We start from the raw sequence: 9,892 nt of genomic DNA on the forward strand, positions 1-9,892 counted from the left end.
AATGCTCTTGCCTTTCCACTGTTTGGGACTCCCAATATACTCAGCATAAGCCTCCTTAGCTCGATGCAACTAATCCCTATTGTGTAAATCATGAGTTGTTTCACCGCGCCCAGCATGAGTCAAGAAATGACAAAATAAAATCCTTTTAGCAAGCGGTGTTCCCTATCTTGAGTCGTGTACCACTGTGCGACACCTTGCCTTATCAGCTTAGCAAAGGAAAGGCAATATCTGCCCCAGTACAATGCTATCTGCCACGCACATTGTATGCCACAACAATGATGCATGCCATTCCATTCCGTATCTTTAAATGAGTTCAGCCCCATTTCGACAGGTAGCTGGAGCGACTCCAGTGCCGAGCAGGGTAGAGGCCCCCCTGCATGACTAACGTGACCCATTGTAGAATACTGGTACAGCACACACTCTGTGTGACAGAGACTCAAAACTTGAGTCTGAAGAAGAGTCTCGATCCTATTCCTTCTCTCCCTTATTTACACCAAAGATCCTATAGCGGAGCAAGATAAGCCACTCCTGCTAAATGCAATGGGCTGACGTGTAGTACGCAACGGAGCAGAACCTGGGCCTTTTTTTCATCCATTTCCGTGACCCGACCCGACCCGACCCGACTCGCAGTGTAATCAACGTTGCGGGGGAACAGTTTGTGTTAATAAGTTATAATTCTGAAAATGAGGAGATTTTTCCCAAATATCTTTCATTTTTACGAGGATGTTTCCGTAACCGGCTTCAGATTCAGATTCAGATTCAATTTTAATTGTCATTGTCAGCGTACAGTACAGAGACAACAAAATGCATTTAGCATCTCCCTGGAAGAGCGACATAGCAAACGGCTTCCGTCTCCGCGCTAGTATCCTACGGGATCTTTGGTGCGGAGACGGAAGCCGGTTACGGAAATGGGGCCGAAAATGACCCATGAATCTGCCCATGACCGTACTACGTCTTTTTCGTCGAGTGATCTGTCTTGCTCGCTGTAGGATCTTTGATTTACATCTCACGCTGCCTCGGCAAGGCCAGCAGCATAATCAAGGACCAGTCTCACCCCCCTGTCACTCCATCTTCTCCCCTCTCCCATCGGGCAAGAGGTACAGAAGTGTGAAAACCAACGCACACACACACACACCTCCAGATTCAGGGACAGTTTCTTCCCGGCTGTTATCAGGCAATGGGGTGGGAGATTGCAACCTTCACGTGGTCCGCCCTGTTTCAATGAATGCAATCAACCTGCCGTGTACAATCAAATAAGATCAAATAGAACAAGTTGTCCTCCAACTTTAGGCTGTGCACGCCATACGCAAGAAGAAAAAGATCAGGCGACTGAACCAACTAGAGAGCAGTTTGGTCTTGTATCCCTCTAAATATTGTGTAAGAAAGAACTGCAGATGCTGGTTTAAACCGAAGAGAGACACAAACTTCTTCAGATTGAAGAAGGGTCTCGGCCCGAAACGTCACCCGTTCCTTCTCTCAAGAGATGCTGCCTGTCCCGCTGAGTTACTCCAGCTTCTTATGTCCCTCTCCCTGTCAAAAGGCAGCCGTCGCTAGTCAAAGAAAAAATGTCATTTGAGATAATGGTTTGTGAGTTAATCTGATGGAGAGGTGAGAGAGTGTGGCTTTGAGCTGTGGCTAACAGGCTGGCAAATTTGCATCAGTGGATTGGGTCTGGGTTGGGATGATGTGATTAGTGTTGCTTCCTTCTCTCTCTCCCCTGGGCTCCGTAAATTCAGATTGTTTAACTATTGACATCGTGGAACGTGGCTGTCCGACCCCAGGAGGCCATTTCCCCATCCTCCTCCTCCTCCTTATTCCTCTCCCTAGGTGGCTTCTCAGCAATAATCACCAAAGGAGTTCACACTTCTTGTCTTTAGTCTATGCGCCTATTTATCCACCACAGTTCGATCAAGCACCAAATGCCTTTAGAGAGTCATACATCTAGAACAGGCCCTTCTGTTTAGGAAGGACATTATTGCCATAGAGGGAGTGCAGAGACGGTTCACCAGACTGATTCCTGGGATGTCAGGACTGTCTTATGAAGAAAGACTGGATAGACTTGGTTTATACTCTCTAGAATTTAGGAGATTGAGAGGGGATCTTATAGAAACTTCTTAAGGGGTTGGACAGGCTAGATGCAGGAAGATTGTTCCCGATGTTGGGGAAGTCCAGGACAAGGGGTCACAGCTTAAGGATAAGGGGGAAATCCTTTAAAACCGAGATGAGGAGAACTTTTTTCACACAGAGAGTGGTGAATCTCTGGAACTCTCTGCCACAGAGGGTAGTTGAGGCCACAGTTCATTGGCTATATTTAAGAGGGAGTTAGATGTGGCCCTTGTGGCTAAAGGGATCAGAGGGTATGGAGAGAAGGCAGGTACAGGATACTGAGTTGGATGATCAGCCATGATCATATTGAATGGCGGTGCAGGTTCGAAGGGCCGAATGGCCTCTACTCCTGCACCTAATTTCTATGTTTCTATGTTTCGGCCCAACTTGCCCGTGCCGACCAAGTTACCTTATCTTCCATTCATTTACAGTCATAAAGTCACAGTGTGATACAGTGTGGAGCCAGGCCTGACTTGCCCGTAGGAAGGAACTGCAGATGCTGGTTTACACTGAAGATAAGACACAAAATGGTGGAGTAACTCAGCAGGTAGACAAAAGTGCTGGAGAAACTCAGCGGGTGCGAAACGTTGCCTATTTCCTTCGCTCCATAGATGCTGCCTCACCCGCTGAGTTTCTCCAGCACTTTTATCTACCTTCGATTTTCCAGCATCTGCAGTTCTTTCTTAAACATGGGTAACTCAGCAGCATTTCTGGAGAAAAGGGATGGGTGATGTTTTGGGTCTGAAGAAAGGTCTGGACCAGAAATGTCACCCATTCCTTCTCTCCAGAGATGCTGCCTATCCCGCTGAGTTACGCCACCATTTTGTGCCTATCCAAACTAAACCAGGGTTGGGGGCGTGTTTCCACGGCATTTTGTACTCTGCCTAACCTCTCCCGCTGCCTCTTCCAGCCCAGAGCTTGGCACTTATTGTACAGCGTGCAATCACACGGCAACCCCATCTAGGCCAATGACTCAGGGAACAAACAGAACTGTTTGACTTGGACACTGTAGACCATGGCAACCAAACCCAAAATAACTTCATTATCGCTCCGCAGATTCGTATCAACGCTGGTGCTGCCATTTAAAAGCTCCCTCCCTCCATGGATCAGGGAGTGACTTGTGACTTGGTGGAAAGTCCTCGATTGAGGAGGGAAGGTCAGATGGGGGGTTAGTGAGTGGACCTGGACAGACAGATGTGATTCAAGGCGGCACAGTAGTGTCAGAGACCCCGGTTCGATCCCGACCTCGGGTGCTGTGTGTGTGTGTGTGTGTTTAGTTTATTGTCACGTGTACAGTGAAAAGGTTTCTATACTGTGCGGAGTTTGCACGTTCTCCCTGTGACCTCCAGGTACTCTGGTTCCCGCTCATATCTCCAAGATGAGTGGTTTCGGAGGTCAATTGGCCATCTGTAGGAATCCATATCCCTCCATTCCTTGCATAACCATGTGGCTGTTCAGATTCAGATTCAATTTTAATTGTCATTGTCAGTGTACAGTACAGAGACAACAAAATGCATTTTCATAAGCCTCTTAACCACCACAGTCATATCAGCCTCCACACCCCCCCCCCCCACCCCGGAAGTACATTCCGGACCCCCAACCACCCTCTGCTTAAAATACCTCCTACCCCCATAAATCTCCTTTAAACCTCCCCTCTCAAGTCAAGTCAAGTTGTCAACGTTATTCGTCACACACACACATACAAGATGTGCAGTGAAATGAAAGTGGCAATGCCTGCGGATTGTGCAAAAGCAACAGAACAACAGGACAGAACCAGTATTTACATTTTAGAAAAATTAATTAAAAAATAAAGACACAACACAACAGTAAATGAGTGTTCAAGAAGGAACTGCAGATGCTGGAAAATCGAAGGTAGACAAAAATGCGGGAGAAACTCAGCGGGTGCAGCAGCGTCTACGGAGCGAAGGAAATAGGTAACGTTTCGGGCCGAAACCCTTCTTCCATGAGTCCCTGGTGAGATGAGAGTTTACGGTCCTGATGGCCTGTGGGAAGAAACTCTGTCTCATCCACTCTGTTTTCACAGCATGACAGCAGAACAGCCATGAATAGAATAGAATAGAATAGAATAGTTTCTTTATTGTCATTGTAACATGGGCCATGTACAACGAAATTTAAAATGTCAGCCAGTCAGTGCAGCATTCAAACATTTCTAAAGCTAACGAAACATCCACGGTAAAATAATAAAGATAAGCAAATAAATAAAAAAACACAGACAAAGCACGCATACACACCCAACCCTCCATCCTTCTGTCGATTTCACCGTTACCACAGTCCCTTAGTCTGTATCGCCCCTGCGTTCCTTGGCGGCCACATTTAGTGCTTTTATAGCAGTGGGGTAAAAACTGTTTTGTAGTCTATTTGTCCTTGTCCTTGTGGATCTGTACCGTCTGCCTGACGGCAACAGTTCAAACAGGGAGTGTCCGGGGTGGGAGATGTCCTTTATTATATTCTGGGTTTTTTTGGTGCAGCGGGAACTGTGTAGGTCCTCCAAGGTAAGGAGAGGGCAGCCGACAATCCTCTGGGCGTTGTCAATGGCCCTCTGGAGCGCTTTCCTCTGAGCCACTGTGCAGCTGGTGTACCACACGCATACACAGTATGTTAGTATGCTCTCAATGGAGCACCGATAAAAGGACAACAGCAGCCTCTGAGTGATGTTGTTCTTCCTGAGCACCCGCAGGAAGTGCAGTCTCTGCTGGACCTTTTTCAGCAGCGCAGTGGTGTTCACGCTCCACGTCAGGTCCTCCTCAATGTGGATTCCCAGGAAGCGGAAATCCGCCACCCTCTCTACACAGTCCCCTCTGATGGTCAGTGGTACCATGTCCGTTTTGTTTTTCCTGAAGTCTATTATTACCTCCTTCGTCTTTGAGGTGTTGAGGAGCAGGTTATTTTCTTCGCACCACACTGTCAGCTGCTCCACCTCATCCCGGTAGGCGTACTCGTCCCCCGCGGAGATGAGTCCCACCACTGTAGTGTCATCCGCAAATTTGACAATGGTGTTGCTGTGGTGGGCGGGGGTGCAGTCATGCGTGTAGATGGTGTAGAGCAGGGGGCTCAGTACACAGCCCTGTGGAGAGCCGGTACTGAGGCTGAGGGCCGTGGATGTGTGATGGCCCACTCTGACTCTCTGGCTTCGACCCGACAGGAAGCTATTTATCCACGTACAGGTGGAGTGTGGAAGTCCCAAGTCCCCCAGTTTGTCCACCAGTTTGTGGGGAAGGATAGTATTAAAAGCAGAGCTGTAGTCCACAAAGAGCATCCGCACGTAGCTCCCCCGCTGCTCCAGGTGAGACAGTGCAGCATGGAGAGCTGTGGCTACAGCGTCCTCTGTGGATCATTCCATGACCGCTCACTATAAAGCTACGCCCTCTAGTCTGTGATTTTCTTCTCCCCCTGTGGAATAACGTTCTGACTGTCTACCCCATCCATCCCATGTTAAGCTGGGTGATATGACTGGCGGGAAGGAACGATGGAAGATGGATATACACTGAAGACAGACACAAAGTGCTGGAGTAACTCAGTGGGACAGGCAGCATCTGTGGAGAGAAGCAATTGGTGACGTTTTGGGTTGAGACCCTTCTTCAGATCGTGATTGTGGATGTGGGTCCCTGGGGAGACTGAGGGCAAGGGTCAGAATTGTGAAAGGCAGAGGTGGGAGTGGAGCTCCCTCAACTCTATCCACACAAAGGCTGAGCGGGTGGGACACACCCAGTAAACACTCAGCCTCCCTCTCCATCCATCAAATGGCGTGGCTTGTCAACGTTAAACAACCAGCCCGACTCTCGCACCGAGATTTCGGGGGAACGGCAAGCTTGGATCAACAGTGAAATCCGGGATATTAGCATTTCGGCGAAGGAGAGGGAAGGGCCAGCTACTAAAGCAAACAGAACATAATGCCGGTGATCCTGCAACAGAAATCCACAGCTATTCCTTCCGTGAGAAAGTTGTAACCTCGCCCATCAGTATCCTTGTCCCCATCACCCAACCTGCACCCAATGTGCTCCCGTTGGAGACAGTCCAGAGGAGGTTTACCAAAATGATCCCGGGAATGAGTCGGCTAACATGTGATGAGTGTTTGTCAGCGCTGGGCCTGTTCTCGTTGGAGTTTAGAAGAATGAAGGGGGGACCTCATTGAAACCTTACCGAATAGTGAAAGGCTTGGACAGAGTGGATGTGGAGAGGATGTTTCCACTAGTGGGAGAGTCTAGGGCCAGAGGGCACAGACTCAGAATTAAAGGACGTTCCTTTAGGAAGGAGATGAGGAGGAATTTCTTTAGTCAGAGGGCGGTGAATCTGTGGAATTCTTTGCCACAGACGGCTGTGGAGGCCACAAGTCAGTGCCTGCCCCTTTACCGGGCCTACGTCCGTGCCCGTCCGTCCCTGGAGCGGGAACACACAACGCTGGTCGCTGCGAGAGGTCGAGTGTATTGTTGATAAAGTTGCCGATATATTAATCTGACCATTTGTTTGTAAACCGCCAACATAGGCAGCCTTTGGTTGTGTTAATACCCTGTATGTTTGTTTTTGTTCTCTGATTAAAAGTATTTGTAAGAAGAAAAAAAAAAGGGTCAGATATAGAGTGAAGCTCCCTCTTGCCCCCCCCCCCCCCCCATCCCCCCCCCCCCCCCACGGGTCAGATGCACAGTGAAGCTCCCACCTGCCCCATCCCATTCAGCACTGGGGGGGGAGTGCGGTGGGGAGATAGGTTTTTTTGCCTTCCATCACAGCGATGGGATGGATGTTTATGTAAATTATGTTGTGTCTTGGGTCTATTTGTTTGTAATGTATGGCTGCAGAAACGGCATTTCGTTTGGCCCTCAAGGGGTCCAAATGACAATTAAATTGAATCTTGAATCTTGAATCTTGAATCTTGCCCCATCCCATTCAGCACTGAGAATGCAGTAAGTGATAGGAGCAGAATTAGGCCATCGAGTCTACAATAGTGGCTGATCTACCGTTCCCTCTCAACCCCATTCTCCTGCCTTCTCCCCATGACCCTGGCACCCGACTGGTGAGCTACTGAGTTGTGGCAGGCAGCAAGGCCTAGATTTCCCTGGCCCTGCCTCATGCCAAATCCAGCAGGATGGAGCTGCTAGTGGCCACCTGTGTTTACCGAGTGGATTAACTGGGTTTGACAGAAAGAACCGACCTGCCCGGATCACAAGCCTGCGAGATAACTGACACACAAACTCAAACAGTAGTGCTTTTAACATCGTTAATCATTAATGCCTGCCGTTTCGTTTTATGTTCTGAGGTGCTTTTAAGGCTCCAGATCTCCTTGCAGAAGTCCCTCTCTAAAGCGGAAAACACACAGGAACATGACAGCACCTGGGTAGCCCCTGTAAATTGCCTGCAAACTTGTTAGTTGCCCTCCCCTATCCCCAGAAGCTTTTGGCAGCAATCTAACACTCATCAGGCATTAACCTTGACACAAACAAGCGCGGGCCTTTTTGCAAACATTACAGTTTGTTGCCAATTTAAAAGATAACGTGTATTTAAAAATCCACCGAGTTGTTTTATTTTTTCTGCTCTTTCTTCTGTGGAGCTTGTCTGTGGCTGGCAGACAGTTAAATATCTGAAGAAGGGTTTCAGAAGGAAATAGGCCCGAAACGTTGCCTATTTCCTTTGCTCCATAGATACTGCTGCACCCGCTGAGTTTCTCCAGCTTTTTTGTGTACCTTCGATTCTCCAGCATCTGCAGTTCCTTCTTAAACACAGTTAAATATCATTAATACCCTGTTCAAAAACAGACACAAAGCGTTGGAGTAACTCATGTAGGAAGGGAGTGCAGATGCTGGTTTACACTGAAGATACACACAAAAAGCAGGAGTAACTCAGCGGGACGGGCAGCATCTCTGGAGAGAAGGAATGGGTGATTTTAGACCCTAACTCCCCAACCATTAGATTTTATAATACTGACCGCTAGGCTGTATGGGGATGCTTTGCATTTTTTAATAGTTAACTAGAGCAAATGCAGACACATTGGGTCTGTTCCCCCAACGTGTGTTTGCGGGGGGGGGGGGGGGGGGGGGGGGGGCATGTGGCATCACACACACTAACCACCCCCACACACACTAACTACCCCCCTTGATATTATATTAATAATATTAATTTGCTCCTTTTACCCCATAACCCTATCCACTGACGCATAGCCCCCAACTCACAGGCGCATCTAGAGGGGGGGGGGGGTAGAGAGTGAGGGCACAGAGAGAATGGGCAGAGTTAGAGAGAGAGGCAGAGACAGAGGGGCAAGAGACAGAGGGAGAGGGGGGTGGAGGGGAGGTGGAGAGGGATTTGTTCTGAGTGTTACACAGAAAAGCTGGAGAAACTCAGCGGGTGCAGCAGCATCTATGGAGCGAAGGAGTGTGTGGGTTTGTTGGTTGTTGACTTCAGGACATCTGAATTTCCCCGAGGGGATCAGTAAAGTATTTATTATTATTATTATTATACCTCACCTCACGACAAGGAGCGCGCCTTCCTTGAATCAAATTGGAGGAGCACCATTTTGACTTTGTGTGAGGTCTATGAGAGATGACGAGGATATTAGTTAGTGGGTGTGTGAGACTTGTCACGAGGGGGTGAGAATCAAGACCCCACTGACGTTCGCATCCTACGCCAGCTTTATGTGGGCTGGCCTGGTTCAGCTCTGACAGGGCAAGGTTTACCTTGAACAAGGGACTGTGACTGAGACGTACAGCTGTGAGCAAACACTCGGCTTTGCCTACGTACAGGATTAATTGGCTTTCGCTCTCCCTGTGCCGACCAGCTTTGTTTTCCTTCGTGGCGGCTCTCAGCAGCATCCGCTTTCTCACCCCTCACAAAGTCAGGGGGTGGGTTGACTGCGTGAACTAACGCCTGACCCCTCTCCCTTTTAACTCAGCGGCTCAGGCAGCAAGAGTCAAAGAGTGTTTTATTGTCATTATTGTCAGATAGAACAAATGAATTCTTAATTGTAGCAGCACAACAGAACATGCAAACATAGTGTGTGTTAGAAGGAACTGCAGATGCTGGTTTAAACCAAAGATAGACACAAAACGCTGGAGTAACTCAGTGGCACGGGCAGCATCTCTGGAGAGGAGGAATGGGTGATGTTTTTTGGTTTGAGCCCTTCAGACATGGTACACTAAACAATATAAGCGAGAAAATAAACAGACAGACAGACAGACTGACACACACACCCACACCCACACTTTAGACGTTGCTTTGAACCAAAGATAGACATAAGGGCACAGCTTAAGGATGACTCAGCGGGTTTAAAAGCCGAGATGAGAAGAACTTTTTTTCACACAGAGAGTGGTGAATCTCTGGAACTCTCTGCCACAGAGGGTAGTTGAGGCCAGTTCATTGGCTATATTTAAGCGGGAGTTAGAGGTGGCCCTTGTGGCTAAGGGGATCATGGGGGAAGGAGAGAAGGCAGGTACGGGACAGAGTGCTGATGATCAGCCATGATCATATTGAATGGTCGGTGCAGGCTCGAAGGGAACAATGGCCTACTCCTGCACCTAATTTCTATGTTTCTATAAAAATCTCGGGTGACTCAGCGGGTCTGGCAGCATCTGTGGAGAACATGGATAGGTGACGTTTCACAGAGTGCTGGAGTAACTCAGCGGGTCAGGCAGCATCTGTGGAGAACATGGATAGGTAACGTTTCACAGAGTGCTGGAGTAACTCAGCAGGTCAGGCAGCATCTGTGGAGAACATGGATAGGTGATGTTTTGGGTTGGTACTCTTCTTCAGATACAGCATTCCTGGCATTCTCCAGAGATGT

Source organism: Leucoraja erinacea, unplaced genomic scaffold (genome assembly GCF_028641065.1).
Source record: "Leucoraja erinacea ecotype New England unplaced genomic scaffold, Leri_hhj_1 Leri_144S, whole genome shotgun sequence".
NCBI classification, from domain to species: domain Eukaryota; kingdom Metazoa; phylum Chordata; class Chondrichthyes; order Rajiformes; family Rajidae; genus Leucoraja; species Leucoraja erinaceus.